The following is a 20464-nucleotide window of genomic DNA, read 5'->3' on the forward strand; positions in this document are numbered from 1 at the left end:
AAAGGTTTTAGAGACATTCTTACAAACCTTTTGGAAAGTATTCTGGAAAAGAAAATCTGTTTGGAGATCACTGAGATATTAATGCTTGGAAAAACAAGCTGGTGGTCTCAAATCCAGTGCTGGCGGGCAGATATCCCCAATGTTGGAAACCACCATCTCAAATGGAACCCTTGTGGGAATCCTTGTGTGGAGGCCAAGAACAAGGGTTGGCGCATAAACAGCACTGTGGGTCACAACAACCAGGATTGTGACGGGAAGGCCAAGTGTACAGAGACATTACCAAAGCAAGTGTACAAAACCAAGGGTATGACGTTAGGACTTGTTCTGTTGCAGCTGAAAAGCACAAACCCACCCAAACCAAGAAAGATCCTTTCCATGACTGAGTCATGGTTGACAAAGAAGGAAGACTGACAAGATCAAAGGAATCCATTCTTTAGATACCACAGAACAGAAGGCACATGACTGATTCTTTAGGTAAACATCTTAGGAAAGAGTTTCAAGTTTTTGTTTTTCAGGAGTTGTAACAAATATGATGTTGTTTTATTCAGCTTGATTTACAGAGTAAATAAATAAAGCAGAGTGCTACTTCTTTTGGATAAACCGGTTTTCCATTTTCATTAACATCATTATAATTGAACATCTATAGTGTTCCTACAATGTGCAAGAACACACAAATGAAGTTCCTGCTCTGTCAGTCATGGCCCAGAAGTTGAAGAGAAAACTGACCAGGTATTAACGAAGAGATAATTTAATATAGGGAATTGGTTATATAAATGACAAAATAGCTGAGAAACAACCAGGGGACAGGGTTTAGTCTCAACAGAAGTGGCTGTTACTCCCCAAACAGAAGGTGCTGGTGCGTTACTATGGCAGGGACCCTCCAGCAGACTCCAGGGTCAAACTGGAGACTGTCAAACAGAAGCTAGGGACACAGAGGACATTCAGTCACACCAAAGCTGCTAAAGAAAGCATGGAGGGGCTGGCGCTGTGGCGAAGTAGGTAGATCCTCCAACTGTGGCACCAGCATCCCATGGGCACTGGTTCTAGTCTCGACTGCTTCGTTTCCAGTCCAGCTCTCTGCTATGGCCTGGGAAAGCAGTAGAAGATGGCCCAAGTACCTGGGCCCCTGCACCCACGTGGGAGACCTGGAAGAAGCTCCTGGCTCCTGGCTTTGGATCGGCCCAGCTCTGACTGTTGTGGCCATCTGGGGAGTGAACCAGTGGATGGAAGATCTTTCTCTTTGTCTCTCCCTTTCACTGTAACTGTACCTCTCAAATAAAATAAATAAATCCTTAAAAAAAAAAAAAGGAAGGAAGGAAGAGAGCAAACAAGCAAGCATGGAGAAGAGATGGAATACCTTGTTTCTTTGCCAAGTCCCACTCTCAAATCCTCCATCAGTGCGTCCACTGTCCACAGCTACCAGGAAGCCCTAAGACAACAGAACCTGAGAAACGTAGCTCCTTGCCATTCAGAGATTATAATAAGAGAACAAAATGAACCTTAGAGCAAACAATTTACTAACAACCACGGTAAAGTCCCTTAACCTCTCTGAATCACAAGTGAACAGGTGGGAAAGGCAAGGCGGTGAGCTCCACTGTCCATTCTGGTGAAAAAGTCTGATTCTGAATCCTGCTGCTAGACCCAAGAACAATCAGCAAGCTTTCAGGGAAGACCCAGAATCTCTCATTAACTTCCGAGAGTTCTGAGCTCCCACCCTGATCTCCTTGGGTCCTTGGTTGATTGACTTAACGTTAGGTTAGCGAGAGAGTGGCAGCCATGGTTGGGGCAGCCGTCGTGCAAGGGCTTCTGCTCAAATGGCTCAGGTAGATGGGGTCAAGGCATGCTCAGTTCTGAAAATTCTACCTATTAAGTGTTTTGATTTTTCTCAAAAAGTCAATGTTAGAGAAGGGTTCCAAGAAAGAAAAGTATTGTCAAAGGAAAGGAAGTGTCTTCCCACTGCCATAGGACAAGTATTACTTAGTCCTCCTTCCACTGACAATGGCAGACCCTGAAAAACAAATCTTTCTCTCACCAAAGCAGAATGGAACCCCAAGAGCTCCAGGAAGCCACTTCCAATCCACATAGACTTACAGGTTAAACCTACTGGTCCTGCTTAAAGGGAAATCACAGGCTCCTGTCTACAGACCTCCAAAGATGTTCTCTGCCTTGTGCACAGGGAGAGGGGAAGGGGGATGGCCCCATACTGTGGGCTGAAGTCCTAAAGTGCTAAGGCCAAATGTGAAACCATCTGTGTTCTCATCACCCCACTTGCCAAGGGTGATTCTGGTATTACATGTCTTCCCTCTCCTGCATGGGAAACACATCCTCCACAAACAACAGAGAGAAGAAGCAGTCAGCTCCTGAGCTGCCCTCCAGGGACCATTGCCTCATGGAATTCATACCCCCCACACTGCCTCAGGGTTGGCCACTGCTGTGGTTTGAACAAGATTTAACTCCTAAATTCATGCAGCAGTAAGTTGATGGGACTAAGAGGGTGGAAACTCAAGCCAGTCGTGATGCTTAGGCCTAGTGGGAGACTTCTAAGTCAGTGGAGATGCATCCTTGGAAAGGGGCTCTGAAGAGACAATGGGCTGGAAAAGCTGAGTTGGGCTCAGCCATTCTCTGACCACTGGCCCACTATGTGGTCTTTCCTCCATAAGCACACCTCCCACCACGTAACACTCTGCACCACCTCTGGACTCTGCCAGATGCCCAACCAATGAGGTGACAGAACCCTGAAGTGTAAACCTCCAAAACTACTAAATAAGCCAAAATAAACTTCCTTTACAAGTAATTTGTCTTAGGTATATGATTTGATTGTAATAACAAGCTCACTAATATAGTCTGTTACCTATGGGATATGACTGAACTGAGGGCTTATCACTTCTGAGGTTAGATTATTAAAAACATGCAGCTTTTGTCTTAGGAGTTCTTTACTCTTCCTCCCATTTGTTTGAGAGGAATCCAGCTGCTAGCTATGCATGAGGACACTCAGGCAGCCTAAGAAAGGGTCCACAGAGTGAAAAACAGATTTGTGGCCAACCGTCAGTGAGAAACCGGGGCCTGCAACAACCATGCGATCGCGTGAGAAAGGATTTTCAGCTCTAGTAAAGCCTTGAGATGCCTGCAGTCCCAGCCAACAGCTTAACAGCAACTTCGCAAGAGATCCTGCACCTGAACCACCCGCCTAAGTTGCTCCTTGATTTCTGACCCTCAGACACGTGGAAGCTAACAAATGTTTGTTCTTTTTAAAACTTTATTTAAAGACTTCATTTATAAATTATTTGAGAGGTAGAGTTACAGACAGAGAGAGGGAGAGACAGAGAGAAGGGTCTTCTATCCACCAGTTCACTCTCAAATGGCCACAACTGCTATGGCCAGGCCAATCCAAAGCCAGGAGCCAGGATCTTCTTCCAGGTCTCCCATGAGAGTGCAGGGGCCCAAGCACTTGGGCCACCTTTTGCTGCTTTTCCAGGCCACTGCAGAGAGCTGGATTGGAAGAGGAACAGCCAGAACACGAACCAGCGCCCATATGGCATGTTGGCATCACAGGCAGAAGCTTAGCCCACTATGCCACAGTGCTAGCCACAAATGTTTGTTCTTTTAAGTTGCTGAACTTTGCAGCTACAAGTAACTAACAGAATGTCCTGAGGTTCCTGGCCCAAGTGATATATTAATCAGCTTTTTGTAACTATAATAAAATACCTGACAGAAGCTATTTATAAAGGAAGGAGGTTTATTTCAGCTCACAGCTTTGGACATTCTCAGTTCAAGATCTGCTGGTCCCATTGGTTCAGATGCTGCTGACGGTAGCCATGGAAGATAAGTAGATAAAGGATCCCATGATGAACCAGGAAGCAGAGTGACTGGGCCTACCGAAGGCATTGCAAGCCAACCCTTTCATCAAGGCCACACCCTCAGTGATCTAAGAACCTCCCACTAGGCCCCACCTCTACCATAGTAATAGGATTGCTTCTATCCTCTCAGGACCATTAACCTGTGAATTTGGGGTCTTAACTTTCCCACGAGATCAGAAGCCAAATCTTGTTCAAACCATAGCAAGAGACAAGACTGATGATAAAGCTATTAAACGAGAGCTCAGGAAGGCACAAGGCAGAAGGAGGACATCCACCTCTTCAATTTGTTTATAAAGGGCTTTACTCATCACGTGGCAGGGACAGTTTCATGGACACAGAGACTGTGTCTTCCCAATCCCAAACAGTGTAGTGCTCAAAAATGAGACTGTCTGAAATCAGACTTGAGAATATTTGGGAAGGATGATTCCATGCAGTGGTAAGTATTGATATTAAAGGCAATTTTGACTCTAGGTGCTACACACAAATCAAGGGGAAAATTCTTCCACTGACTTAAATTAAAAACCAGCATGTTGCCAGCATTCTTTCTTCTCCAATTCTGTGTTATTTCCCCTCTGTGTACCTCTAGATATTTCATGCTAGTGCTTCGTCCCCAGAGCTTCCTCTGGATCTCCCACGTGGGTGCAGGAGCTCAAGCACTTGGGCCATCTTCCACTGCCTTCCCAGATGCACTAGCAGGGAGCTGAACTGGAAGCATTACAGCCAGGACTCAAACCAGCACCCATATGGTATGCCAGCATAGCTGGTAGAGGCTTAACCTGCTTCACCACAATGCTTGACCCCTTTTTTCTGGCTTTCTATTTAGTATCCAAAGCTATCAACTCTGAAATCATAGATTAAATCATCAATATAAAACTGCACCAGGGGCAAGCATATGGCACAGTGGTTAAGACATGACTTTTTTAAAAAAATCTTTTTTATAGAAAGCTTTTATTTAATAAATATAAATTTTATAAGTACAACTTTTGGATTATAGCGGTTCTTCCCCCTATACCTGCCTTCCTATCCCCAAACTATCCCACCTCCTACCCCCTCTCCCATCCCATTTTTAAGATTCATTTTCAATTATCTTTATATACAGAAGATCAGCTTTATACTAAGTAAAGATTTTAACAGTTTGCACCCACACAAACACACAAAGTATAAAGTACTGTTTGAAGACTACTTTTACCATTAATTCTCATAGTACAAGACAGAGGTCCTACATGGGGAGCAAGTCCACAGTGACTCCTGTTGTTGAATTAACAATTGATACTCTTATTTATGACATCAGTGATCACCCGAGGCTCTAAGACATGACTTTTGATCCTGCATCCCATATCAAATGTCTAATTCAAGTCTTGGCTCTTCTGATTGTAGCTTCCTGCTAATACTACCTGGGGAGGCAGCAGGTGACAGCTCAAGTTCTTAGGTCCCTGACAGCCATGTGGGAAATTGGGTTCCCAGCTCCTGGCTTGGGCCTGGCCCAGCCCCAGTGGTTTTGGGCATTTGGGGAGTGAACAAGCAGACAAGAGTGCTTGCTCTCTCTCCGTCTCTGAAACTGTGCCTTTCAAATAAATAAATAGATCTTTTTTTAAAAAGCCACACTCAGAAACACAACCATATCTAATACAAGAGTCAATCTCTTACTGGAATGTTTTCATAAATAGGAAAATAATCACATAAGGGAGAGGTTCTGGACAAAATTTCCTGGAAATACAGACTCTTTTTTTAAAAAAACAGATTTATTTATTTATTTGAAAGGCAGAGGCAGAGTAACAGAACAAGGGAGAGACAAAGAAATCTTCCATCCACTGGCTTACTCCCCTTGGCCCCAACATTTAGGGTTGCGCCAGGCAAAAGCCAAGAGCCAGGAACTCCATCTGGGTCTCCCACACAAGTAAGAGGGACTCAAGCCCTTAGGACATGTTTTGCTGCTTTCCCAGGCACATTAGCAGAAAGCTGGATCAGAAGCAGAGCAGCAGGGACTGAAACTGTTACTGAGAATGGGATGCTGGCATCACACAAGGTGGTTTAACCCACTGCACCACAACTCCGGCCTGCAGACTGTGCTCCCAGCCAACTCCCTTCTTGGACTTTCCCTCCTTCTCAGCTGCTAACTCACTTTTCTCTTCCCAACATGCCCAAACCAAGTGCCACAAACATAAGCCTCTTTATAAGCAATGGCCTTTTGATGTTTAACAATCTAATATCTTCATGCATGTCTCACAACACAGTACAGATATCTGAAGACAATTGATAATTAGGTAGCTTTTAAAAGGGATGAAAGCTTTATCCTCTGGATAAAGCCCTAGTGATGGAATTTGGGGCATCTGCCTGCTGGTGGAAGATGGGTGAACATGGGGTCTTCACAAAGACATGAAATCATACTCCTTTATAGTGACTCAGGAATAAAGACGGGGGTAGGCATTGTGACACGGCAGGCTGAGTCATCACTGGGGATACCTGCAACCCATACTGGAGTGGCCACTGGGGTCTCAGCTACTCCACTTCCAATCCAGCTCCCTGCTAATGCACCTGGGAAGCAGCAGACAATGACTGCAGTACTTTAGTCCCTGCCACCCCTAAGGGAGGCCCAGATAGACTTCCTGGCTCCTGGTTTCAACCTGGCCCACCCTAGCTGTAGGGAGCATTTGGGGAGTAAACCAGTCGATGAAAAATCTGCTTCTTTCTCTGTCTCTCCCTCTTTCTATCACTCTACCTTTCAAATAAATAAATCTAAAAAAAAAAAAAAAGTAAGCATGGATTTTATCATGCACAGTTTCAAAAAGAACTATAAAGAGGGCTGATTATTCCCTGCTCCCCTGCCCCATCCCACGAGGGGAGGAAAATCTATGTGGATTTATAAACAAGCTCTACAGTTATCTGAAAATAAAATCAGTGAAATAAATGCAGCTGTGTTTATTCAGCATGCACCTTGGCCATGTTGCTCAAATGTTCATGGGACAGATATCACATGTGCCAGCCTGAAATTCGCCAATGCTTGTAACTTCATCTTTTCCAGACCAAACACTCCTTCTAGCACACAAATGGAAACTTCTTCTCAATAGGGCTCATGTAGGCCACAGTCTCCATTTCGCTTTCTTTTACAAAATTTTTGTTTATTTATTTTCATTTTATTTGAAAGGCAGAGACACACATACATGAGAGAGACAGAATAGATGGAGAGAGATCTTCTATCTGCTGGTTCACTCCCCAAATACCTACAGCAGCAGATGCTGGGCCAGGCTGAATCTGAGTCTGGAACTCCATTGAGGTCTCCCATGTGGGTGGCAGGGACCCAAGCATTTGAGCCATCATCGGCTGCCTCTCAGGGTATGCATTAGCAGGAAACCAGATTGAAAGCAGAGGCGCTGGGACTGGAACCAGGCACTCCAATAGGGGGATGTGGGTGTCACACACTGCAACTTAACCACTGCATCTACCCACTTTTTACTTTCATGTTCCACAAAAACCAAGAGACAGAACTACTAAAACTGGGAAGTGTCAACTCTGATTCACTCACAATCTTCCCTACACACACACACACACACACACACACACACACCTCTTCCTTATTATCATTTTACTACATGGCACAGTTATCAAAATAAGAATTCATCAATCATAGTGAATATATGGTAGATCCAGGGAAGATTCTTTTTTGAATTGAAAAGACTGATTTTGTGTAACATCAATATGGACAGAATTCCAAGTGGCTGGGTCAGAAATCCAGCACTTCTTTCCAAGAGGTGTTTTGAACACAAAATAGGCAAGCTGCTGATAGGGCAAAGCCAGCATTCCTAATCTGGAGTCCGTCATGGACACAGTATTTTATACGTGGAGAATATTCAGACATCCTCTCACGGAGTCTTCTTGTTGCATACATGAGGAAATTAGGTGGGGGAAGCATGGTTTAACATCTGGTTTTTATGACAAGCTAAAAATACTCCAAAAGTCTATGTCTTGCTTAGTCCAATAGCTGAGCAATAAATATGGCAAAAAAGTAGATCTCCTTATTTTGCCAACTTCAACTTCATGTTATCTAAAAGAAAGAAGTATCATAGTACTTTAAAAAGTTTAAATTTTAATATCACTTTAACTTGTATTTCCCAAGTTAGTTCTCTTATCTTTAATGGTTATCCAAATAATTACAGCTTTTCTAATAAATTTTCTGTATTATGCCAAATTTCCCCTCCACTCAACTCTCATTCAGCGATGCCATCAGCCAAGCTGACCTCCTAGACAACTTGGCTGCTTCCTCAATCTACTTCATGATCTTAAGGGAAAAGGGAATGGGTTACCAGAGAGAATGCTTTGGTTTTAAATAACATTTAATCAGGAGAACAGGAAAGAATGCAAGAAAATGAAGAAACTGTGAAGAAAGATTTCCATTCTTAGTGCTTTTTTCTTATGGATACTGAAGAGCTAAAATCAAAATGATATTACATCCCATTCCTTTCCACGTTTGTAAGAACACCTTTAGACATTCTTGACCTGTCCTTGTCTTTAGCAAAACCTTTTTAGAGGGCACACATATCCACACACCACACAGCAGCGTATTTTTTTCCAAGAATCATTTTGCATCACTGCTACATATGTATTCCTTCTATCAGTCACTTGCTCACCCATAATCCTGTATTTGAACAATGGAGGTAAGAAAAATATTTAGGTTCAAGAGCTGACACAACTCTAAATTAGTTCTATTAAGATAAGAAAATAGAATTTTCTACTTACAGATAACTAAGAACTAGAATAACAATGGTAAAAATGAAATTATTGAAAACTGTTTAGGGCCAGCAGTATAACACAGTAGGTTAAGCCGTAGCCTGATTCTGGCATCCCATATGAATACCAGTTCGAGTCCTGGTTGCTCCACTTCCAGTTTGGCTCCCTGCTAACGTGCCTGGGAAAGCAGCAGAAGACTGCCCAAATTCTTGGGCCCTCCTACTCAGGGGAGACCAGGATGGAATTCCTGGCTCCTGGCTGTGGCCTGGCCTAGCTCCTGGTAGTCATTCTGGGGAGTGCACCATTGGATGGAAGACCTCTCTCTGTCCTTCCCTCTCTAACTCTGCCCTTCAAATAAATAAAATAGAGATTCCAAGATGGCGGATTATGGAGAAACAGGCTGCACTGGGCTAAGGATAAACAGTGAAAAGTGTAGGAAGTGCACTCTCAGGGGAGAACTGGAGAGAAAACTCGCACTGGAAATCCTACATGAGGAGGAGGAACGCCGTGGACCTGTGTGAAAGGTGCAGACACACATTACGAGCACAAACACAGCTTTAGCAGTGAAAGCTGGAGCGGGCAACAATTTGGAGACAGGTGAGACCGGACTGTAGCAACCCGTGGTCACTTAGCCAGAGGGAAAACATGGTGTGGGTCTGGACTGGAGCCCTGGGGGCTGGAGGCTGCCTGTGGACCCAGTGGAAGTGGAGGGGGCACATTTATCTCGCCCCAACTTCCCCACAGCAGCACCCGTTGCCCAGCTGAGAGAGGGCAGGCACCACTTTGGGTTAGGGTGGCAGCCTCTGCACATGCACACAGCAGCTGAGACAGGACGCCTAATGGTAGTGCTGGCGTTAGTGGCAGGCAGGCGGCAATGTTTGGCCAGTGGCTCCCATGTGTGCGTGTGATCCAGAGATTCTAGCAGAGGGAACGGTCCACAATCCCCACTGACTTTGAGTCTGGTTGGGAGGTAGAGGAAGACACGTGGGATGGTGGGCACCCGCAGGTTCCCAGGGTCAAGATGCCTAGGCGGAACTGTCTTAGGAAACATCTGCTTCTCTGTTGACTGGACAGGCTGGCAGGGTGGAGAGAAACCTCTGGACCCAGGAACTGTGGGAGCCTTGTGTTCTGAGACCATGGGGACTCGGTGGTTACACGAGAAGGTGCAGGGTGTAGCTGGGTATTGAGATCTACCACACCAAACTTGAGTGCTACCCTGGATAATCCCCCCATCCTGGAGCATTGGTCAGAGCTCCTTGGCCACAGCCACCACACACCTCTTGGTAGTCACTGAAAGTGCAGACAATTCCACTGAACCACAGAAGCATAGCTCACAGATAAAGCCATCAAAGGAAAAAAAATCAACTCACAAATGCCTAAAAAGAAAATGCAGAAATTCAAGAAGCAAGAATAAGGAAGACACTATGCCCCCTCGTCCCAAAGGAACACAACAACATTTCAATATTAGAAAGCACTGATGAAGAGATTCAGGAAATGCTTGAAATGGAATTCAAAAAATTAATCATAGAATTACTCAAAAGCAAGAAAACAAATCTTTGGAAATTTACAGTAAGACCAAAAAACAAACAAACAAACAAATCAAAAAAGAAAATAAAAAACTTAAAAATAAAACAGTGTTGGAGATTTTGGAATACTATTACACAGCCCAACAGGTGGGTCTTAGGAGTTCCTGCAAGTGTAGAGAGACAATGGGGGGCCGGCGCCGCAGCTCACTAGGCTAATCCTCCGCCTTGCGGCGCCGGCATACCGGGTTCTAGTCCTGGTCGGGGCGCCAGATTCTGTCCTGGTTGCCCCTCTTCCTGGCCAGCTCTCTGCTGTGACCAGGGAGTGCAGTGGAGGATGGCCCAAGTGCTTGGGCCCCGCACCCCATCAGAGACCAGGTTAAGTACCTGGCTCCTGAAGGAAAAAAAAAAAAAAAAGAGACAATGGACTAGAAGACCTATTTAGTGAAATGCTTACAGAAAACATCTCTAATTTGGAGAAAGAAAGAGACATCCAAGTAGAGAAAGTACATAGAACTCCTAACAGACATGACCAGAAAAGATCTTCACCATAACAACTGTGGTCAAACTCTCCACAGTAAAACAAAGAAAAGATTCTAAAATGTATATGAGAGAAATGCCAGATTACTTTCAGAGGATTTCCTATTAGACTCACAGCTGACTTCTCAGTAGAAATCCTTTAGGCTAGAAGGGAATAGTAAGACATAGTCTAAGTCTTAAATGAAAAAAAAAAAAAAAAAAGTCAACACATAATACTTACCTTGCAAAGCTCTCATTTATGAATGAAGGTGAAATAAAGATTTTCCATAACAGAAACTGAAAGACTTTGTCACTATTCTTCCAGCCTTACAAAATATGCTTAAGGATGTGCTACATACAGAAACACAGAAAGACAGCCATCATTATCAAAGAATGAAAAGGCAGAAAAGACCCCAGAAGTACAAAAGAAATCCAAAATAAACAATAGGAATATTTAGGAAAAATGGCAGGACCAAGTTGTTACTTATTAACAGTCACCTTGAATGTAAATGGCCTCAACTCTCCAGTTAAAAAGATAGACTGGCTGAATGGATTAGAAAACAAGACCCATCTATTTGCTGCCTACAGAAAACACATCTCACCAACAAAGATACACATATAATGAAGGTGGAAGGATGGAAAAAGAAATTCCATGCTAATAGAAACCATAAAATAGCTGGTATTGCCATCCTAATATCAGACAAAATAGACTTTAACATAAAAACAGTTAAAAGAGACAAAAAATGACACTATGCAATGATTAAGGGATCGATTCAACAGGAAGATATGACTATTAGAAATGTATACAAAATTACAGGACACCTAGCTATTTAAAATACATGCTACATAAATCTAAAGCAAGACACAGATTTCAATACAATAGTTACGGGGAACTTCAAAATCTCACTTTCAGCATTGGACAGATCAACTACATAGAAAATCATCAAGGAAACAACAGAGTTAATCGACACTATAGACCAAATGGACCTAACAGATATCTACAGAACTTTTCACCCCACAGTGGCAAATACACATTCTTCTCATCAGTGCATGGAACTTTCTCTAGGATAGACCACATGCTAGGCCATAAAACAAAGTCACAGCAAATTCAAAAAAATCAAAATCATACCATGCATATTTTCTGACCAGAATGGAATAAAGCTGGAAATCAACTCAAGACCATCTAGATCATACGCAAACACATGAAGACCGAACAACATGGTCTTGAAAGAACAGTGGGTCATAGAAGAAATGAAGAAAAATCAAAAAATTTCTGAAAACAAATGAAGATGACAATACTTCATACCAAAACTTATGAGTTACAGCAAAAGCAGTGTTAAGAGGGAAGTTTATAGCAATCAGTGCCTACATGAAGAAACTGGAAAGTGATCAACAAATAAATGAGCTATCAATGCATCTCAAGGACCTAGAAAAACAACAAAAAACTAAACCCAAAACTAGTACAAGGAAAGAAATAATTAAAATTAGAGAATAAACAAAATGGAAACAAAAAAAATTAGTGAAATCAACAGCTGGTTTTTTTTTTTTTTTTGAAAAAATAAGCAAAATTGATACACCACTGGTACAACTAACCAAAAAAGAGGGAGAAGACCAAAATCAATAAAATAATCAAAGAAAGGAAATGTAACAACAGATACCACAGAAATAAAAAGAATCATCAGGGATTACTACAAAGAGCTGTATGCGAACAAATCAGGGAAACCTAGAAGAAATAGATTCTTGAATATATATAATCTGCCAAATTGAGTCATGAACATAGAAAATAGACCAATAACCTAAACAGACCAATAACCAAGACAGAAATTGCATCAGTAATAAAGACCCTCTTAACAAAGAGAAGCCCAGGACATTTAAAGAAAAAATAATTCCAATTCTTCTCAAGCAATTCAAAACAACTGAAAAGGAGGGAATCCTCCCAAACTCCTATGAAGCCTGCACCACCTTAATTCCTAAGCCAGAAAAAGATCCAACTGAGAAAGAGAACTATAGACCAATTTCCCTGAAGAACATAGACACAAAAATCCTCAACACAATATTAGCTATTCGAATCCAACAACACATCACAAAGCTCATTCAACCTGGACCAAGTGGGATGTATCCCTGTTATGCAAGAATGGTTCAACATTCGCAAATCAATCAATGTGATACAACACATTAAACTGAAGAACAATAACCATATGTTAAGCTCAATAGATACAGAGAAGGCATTTGATAAAATACAACATCCTTTCATGATGAAAACCTTAAGCAAATTGGATACAGAAGGAACATGCCTCAACACAATCAAGGCAATTTATGACAAACTCATGGCCTATTGAATTCCTATTGAATGGGAAAAAGCTGGAAGCATCCCCCCTAAGATTTGGAACCAGACAAGGATATCCTCTCTCACCATTGCTATTCAATATAGTCCTGGAAGTTTTAGCCAGAGCCATTAGGCAAGAAAAATAAATCAAAGGGATACAAATTAGGAAGGAGAAAACCAAACTATCCCTATTTGCAGATGACATGATTTTATATATAGGGGATCCAAAAGACTCCACTAAGAGACTATTGGAACTCATAGAGGAGTTTGGTAAAGTGGCAGGATATAAAAACAACACACAAAAATCAATAGCCCTATGAGAAACAGTGACTTGATCAGCCCTTGCCCTGACTGTTGATGAACAATTTAATACGTTATCCCTCTTAGTATTTTTTATTTTTGTTCTACTTAATACTTTTGGTTGAATACTGTAATCAATACACAGTTATTCTTAAGTGTTGAAACTTAACTGAAAAGTGATTGCTGGTAAATATAAGAGTGGGAATAAGAGAGGGAAGAGATGTGCAATTTGGGACATGCTCAAGCTGACTTGCCCCAAACAGTAGAGTTAGAAACATACCAGGGGATTCCAGTTCAATCCCATCGGGGTGGCATGTGCCAATTGCATCTCACTGGTCCAGGTGATCAATTTCTGTTCACAATTGATCATAATGATAGGACTGGGAGCTAAAGGGATCACATAAACAAGACTAGTGTCTGCAAATATCAACTGATGGAATAAAAAAGGAGGAGAACGATCCAACATGGGAAGCGAGATGCACAGCAGACTCATAGAATGGCAGATGTCCTAAGCGGCACTCTGGCCTCAGAATCAGCCCTTGGGTCATGTTGATCTGGCTGAAGAGCCCATGAGAATATTTCAGGCATGGAAAGCCAAGACACTCTGGCAAAAAAAAAAAAAAAAAAACAAAAAAAAAAAAACACAACAACAACCACACCCAACCCTAAATGAAAGATCTCCATGAATGAGATCCCAGGATCCCAGTGGAAAGAACAGGTCATCAAAGAAGGAGGTACCTTTCTCTGAAGGGAGGAGAGAAATTCCATTCTGACTATGACCTTGCCTAAATATGATTAGAGTCGGAGAACTCAAAAGGCTTCCATAGCCTTGGCAACTCATGACAAGAGCCTAGGGTGATTACTGATGCCATAAACAAGAGTGTCAAATTGTTAAGTCAACAACAGGAGTCACTGTGCACTTACTCCTCATGTAGGATCTCTGTCCTTAATGTGCTGTACAGTGTGATTTAATGCTATAACTAGTACTCAAACAGTATTTTTCACTTTGTGTTTCTGTGTGGGTGCAAGCTATTGAAATCTTTACTTAATATATGCTAAACTGATCTTCTGTATATGGGGAGAATTGAGAATGAATCTTGATGTCAATGGAAGGGGAGAGGGAGCGGGAAAGGGGAGGGTTGCGGTTGGGAGGGAAGTTATGGGGGCAAATCCATTGTACTCCATAAGCTGTACTTTGGAAATTTATATTCATTAATGAAAGTTAAAAAAAAAATAAAGAGAAAAAAATCAGTAGCCTTTGTATACACAGACAATGTCATGGCTGAGAAAGAACTCTGTAAAAAAAAAAAAAAAGATTTATTTATTTATTTATTTGAAAGTCAGAGTTACACAGAGAAGGAGAGAGAGAGAGAGAGAAAGAGGGAGGGAGGGAGGGAGGGAGGGAGGGAAGTCTTACATCCGCTGGTTCACTCCCCAATTGGCCACAACAGCCAGAGCTGCACTGGTCCAAAGCAAGGAGCCAGGAGCTTCTTCCAAGTATCCTACATGGGTGCAGGGGCCCAAGGACTTGGGCCATCTTCTGCTGCTTTCCCAGGCCATAACAGAGAGCTGGATTGGAAGTGGAGCAGCCGGGACTCGAACTGGTGCCTATATGCGACGCCAGCACTGCAGGCGGTGGCTTTACCCATTACAGAACAGCGCCAGCTCCGAGAAAGAACTTTTAAGATCAGTCCCATTCACGATAGCTCCAAAAAGAATCAAAAATCTTGGAATAAATTTAACCAAGGATGTCAAAGATCTCTATGATGAAAATTACAAAACACTCAAGAAAGAAATAGAAGACACAACAAAATGGAAAAATCTTCCATGTTCATGGATTGGAAGAATCAACATCATCAAAATGTCCATACTATAAAAGCAATTTACAGATTCAATGTGATCCCAATGAATATACCAATAACATTCTTTGCAGATCCAGAAAAAAATGATACTAAAATTCATATGGATACACAAGAGATCCTAAATAGCTAAAGCAATCTCATACAACAAAAACAAAGTCAGAAGCATCATAATACCAGGTTTCAACACATACAGGGCAGTTATAATCAAAACAGGCTGGTACTGGGACAGACCTGTAGACCAATGGAACAGAACAGCAACTCCAGAAATCAATCCATGCATCTACAACCAACTTATCTTTGACAAAGAAGCTAAAATCAATCTCTGGACTAAGGACAGTCTCTTTAACAAATGGTTCTTGGAGGCCACACAGCAGACTCACAGAATGACAAATGTCCTAAATAGCACTCTGACCTCAGAATCAGCCCTTAAGGCATTCGGATCTGGCTGAAAAGCCCAGGAGAACATTTCAAGCAAGGAAAGCCAAGATATTGTGGCAAAAAATAAGCTACATGGAGGATCTCTGTGAGTGAGACCTCAGTAGAAAGAAGGGGCTATCAAAGAAGGATGTACTTTTCTCTGAAGGGAGGAGAGAACTTCCACTTTGCATATGGCCCTGTCTAAATATTGATGGAGTTTGTAGACTCAAAAGGCTTTCTTAGCCTCGGCAGCTCATATCAAGAGCCTCCGGTGGTCACTGATGTCAAAAAATAAGAGTGTTAATTGTTAAATCAACAACAGGAGTCACTGTGCACTTACTCCCCATATTGGACCTCTGTCCTTAATGAGGTGTACTATGAGAATTAACAGTAAAACCTGTCTTCAAACAGTACTTTATACTTTGTATGTCTGTGTGGGTGCAAACAATGGAAATCTCTACTTAGTATAGAGTTGGTCTTCTGTATATAAAGTGAATTAAAAATGAATCTTAGTGAAAAAAATGGAATGGGAGAGGGAGTAGGAGGTTGGATGGAAATAGGGGTGGGAGGGCAGGAATGGGGGGAAGGAACACTATATTCCTAAAAGCTGTACATATGAAATTTGTATTCATTAAATAAAAGCCTTAAAAAATGGTGCTGGGGAAATTGGATCTCCACATGCATAAGTATGAAACTAGACCCCTACCTTATACCTTACACAAAAATCCATTCAAAATGGATTAAAGACCTAAATCTATGACCAATACCATCAAATATTAGAGAACATTTGGGAAACTGAAAGACACTGGCACAGGCAAAGTCTTCTTGGAAAAGATCCCAGAGGCACAGGTAATCAAAGCCAAAATTGACAAATGGGATTATATCAAGCTGAGAAGCTTCTGCACTACAAAAGAAACATTCAGCAAAGTGAAGAGGCAACCAACAGAATGGGAAAATAAATTTCCAAACTATGCAACTGATATAAAGTTAACATTCAGAATCTTATAAAGAGCTTCAGAAATTCAACAATAACAATACAAACAACCCAGTTGTTAAGAAATGGGAAAAGGATTTGAACAGGCATTTTTCAAGAGAGGAAATTGAAATGGTCGACAGACACTTGAGTAAGAGCTCAGGGCCACTAGCAATCAAAGAAATGTAAATCAAAACCACAATGAAGTTTCACCTCACTCCAATTAGAATGGCTCTCATACAGAAATCAACAAACAACAAATGATGGTGAGGATATGAGGGAAAAGGTGTCCTGGTCCACTGTTGGTGGGAATGTAAACTGGTGCAACCACTGTAGAAGACTATATGGAGATACCTCAGAGATCTGAATATAGATCTACCATATGACCCAGCCATTCCACTCCTGGGAATTTACCTAAACCAAAAGAAATCAGCATTTAAAAGAGTTATCTTCAAAAAAAAAAAAAAAAAAGCCGGTGCTGTGGCTCAATAGGCTAATCCTCTCCGCCTGTGGCACCGGTACACCAGGTTCTAGTCCCGGTTGGGGCGCCGGATTCTGTCCCGGTTGCCCCTCTTCCAGGCCAGCTCTCTGCTATGGCCAGGGAGTGCTATGGAGGATGGCCCAAGTCCTTGGGCCCTGCACCCACATGGGAGACCAGGAAAAGCACCTGGCTCCTGCCTTCGGATCAGCGCGATGCGCCAGCCGCAGCCCACCGGCCATGGCAGCCATTGGAGGGTGAACCAATGGCAAAAGGAAGACCTTTCTCTCTGTCTCTCTCTCTCTCTCTCTCTCTCACTGTCCACTCTGCCTGTCCAAAAAAAAAAAAAAAAAATAGTTATCTGTAACCCCATGTTCATTGTGGCATAATTCACAACTAGGATATGGAATCAACCCAAATGTCCATCAACTGTTGATTGGATTAAAAAAAAATTATGGTATATATACACTATGGAGCACTACTCAGCTGTAAAAAAAATAAAATAAAAATGAAATCCTGTCTTTTGCAACGAGTTGGTTGCGACTCAAATCATTATACTTAGTGAAATAAGCCAGTCCCAAAAAGACAGATATCATATGTTTTCCCTGATCTGATCTGAGGTAACTATTAGAGTACCTGAAATGTAATATATTAGAGTGAAATAGACATTTTGAAAATCGATGAATGTGTATAGCCCTTGTCTCCTGTTGAGAAACAGTGGTTTTTGTTTTTGTTTTCTATCAGATCATTAAGTATATTGCAGAGATCACTGTAAAAATTAAGAGTGGGAATGTGAGGGGGTGGGAGAAAGTGTTGGAGCATGGATGGGGTGAAGGGCGGAGGAAGGGGAAACACCACTATGTTCCTAAATTTGTATATATTAAAAATATGAGATCTGCATAACTTAAATAAAATTTTAAAAGAAAACTGAAATAAATAAATTAAAGCTTTTTTAAAAATTAAATAATTTAATTTAAAATAATTTTTTTACAGCTTCAAAGATATTTTCATGTCTTTTCCAGAGAATACTGCCACTTGGTAAAAGCTCTCACAAAAAGGGAGTGTCAGTGTAGATAGACAGTGACCTCTTTCCAAATTTGAAGTTATCCCTTTTTTAAGTAAAATTTTAGAACAGTTTTAGATTTTAAGATAATACATAGAGTTCTGATATACCTTATACCAGTTTTCCCTACTATTAGCATTTTACATTAGCACAACTGTCACTAATGAACATTTAGTGAACACTATTACTAACTGCAGATTTCGTTCATATTTCCTCAGTTTTTTTAAATATCCTTTTTCTACTTCAGGATTTAACATGATTTTTTTAAAATATATTTTCAAAGGCAGAGGAAGAGAGAGGGAGAAACCTGGCTCCTACCATCTACCATCTATTTACTTAATTGCTCGATTCCAGTATACATCAATAGTGCTACCAGAATTACTCATCTGTAGTCCCATGGAAACAACTTTATCGACTACACTACAGTATTTATGCACAGTTCCTTTAGCCGTTAGTCCTACAGACAGCACTCGTTTCCAAAGTTACTTAAGGCAGCACCTTTCCCCCATCCCATTCAGTAAGACTGCTTCACACATTCCTACATTCATTCATACAGTACAGTGAATCTGCTGCGCATGTTTTGCATTTCATCCTGGGATTATCTAACACCCTAAATTATTATTTGTTTATTATCAAACAAAATAATTTGTTTTACTTTTTAAAAATTTATTTATTTATTTGAAAGACTTACAGAGAGAGAGAGAGAGAGACGGAGAGACAGGGAGAGAAAGATTCATCTTCTAGTTCACTCTCCAGATGGCTGCAACAGCCAGCACTAGGGCCAGTCCAAAGCCAGGAAGCAAGAGCTTCTTCTAGGTCTCCCACGAGAATAGCAGGGACACAAGCTCTTGGGCCGTCTTCCGCTGACTTCCCAGGCCATCAGCAGGGTGCTGGATTGGAAATGGAGCAGCCAGGATACAAATTAGCACCCATATAGGATGCTGGAATCACAAATGGCGGCTTTACCCACTACACCACAATGCTGGCCCCTTAAGTTTTACTTCTGACCTTGGTGGAGTAAGAATGGGAAAGAAATAAGTCACTGATAGAACTTGGAACGTTCCAATGTATAGGTTTTATTAAATTTTTATCTCATTTCTGCTTTAAAATAGAAATTTAGTGAAAGCTACTGAGCAGTGGATAAGATGCTCACATTCCGTATCTGAAATATCTGGACTTGCTTCATGGCTCTGGCTCCTGACTCCAACTTTCTGCTAGTACAGACCCTGGGAGACTGTGGTGATGGCTCTGCCTGTGGGAGACCTGATTCTGTTCCCAGCTCTGGCTGTCTCTGGCTCTCAAACAAACAAATAGCTTTTAAAAAAAAAGAAAGAAAACTGAGTTTTCAGATGTGCTTGAACACTTTGCATATAATAAGTGACATGGTAATGATCAAAAGTAAAAAAAGAAGCTCCCATACATATATCTAAACATCACATGGTATCCCATAAATCTGTATAATATTTATATTGTTAAAATGTTAATAAAAATCTTCAAAAAAAGGAAAAAGTATTACCTTTCACAACTAAGAAATGAGTTTTTTAAGAGCTTCCAGTCACTTTTCTTAGTTTTACTACTTGTAAAATGGCAATAAAAAAGTTTTATCATCTACAACTGAAAATTTACAGTAAATATACTACCTATTCTACCACTCCAGAGTAAATAAGCAACAAATACTTTAGTGATTTATTTATAATAAATAAATATGCTTTAGCTATATTTTTCATACAACTGTGAAATTTTATATTTTTACACAATTATATTCATAAAATACTGTGCCTCTGACAATTACTATTCATTCGCATCTCTAAGGAATTATTTCTGTCTAGCAACCTGGGATCTTTTAGTCATTTTAATGTCCTCCAAGTACCCTTTTACCACTGCATATTTAGATTTATTCTTAAGCACACAGAGAGGTTAGAGAGATCTGGTGACCATTCATGGAAGATTACCTTGACAACATAAAATTCCAACAAAAAGAAAAAAGAGAGAAGAAACAGCTTTCCAGGATTCCTTTCAAAATTTATTTTTTTTTGTCCTTGTAAGACTGCATAAATAACAATATACCAGACATACAGACTTCCAAGGATACAGCATAAAACTTCTGCTGTAACCATGCAATTTATTTAATTATCAGAGAAGGAGATATTAAGAATAAATTCATGAAGTCAAGTTTGAAGAAGCAAAACATGCCCTGGGATCCCTTAAGTTTCTTTATGGAAACTTATATTTATCTGCAATTCATTTCCATGCAACACATTTGCAGGTGATTTAATTAACAAATCTAATCTCTTTGTAATGAGCACTTAGGAAAAAGTCATGCTTCAGACCCTAAGTATTTCTTCTAAATAGTCTGGCAATAGTTTCTTCTCCCTCATTATTCTTGTTCAAAAATTACTATAAAGACTACAATTTCCTAGT

The 20464-nt window shown here is 41.0% G+C and overlaps 1 protein-coding gene across 28 annotated transcripts in view; it reads right to left on the bottom strand.

Annotated features, from left to right (window-relative positions):
- AOPEP (aminopeptidase O (putative)) overlaps window positions 1-20464 on the bottom strand; it is a 404877-nt gene that overhangs the window by 342241 nt on the left and 42172 nt on the right. The gene's annotated exons all lie outside the window — the stretch shown is intronic.

Source organism: Oryctolagus cuniculus, chromosome 1 (assembly GCF_964237555.1).
Source record: "Oryctolagus cuniculus chromosome 1, mOryCun1.1, whole genome shotgun sequence".
NCBI lineage: Eukaryota > Metazoa > Chordata > Mammalia > Lagomorpha > Leporidae > Oryctolagus > Oryctolagus cuniculus.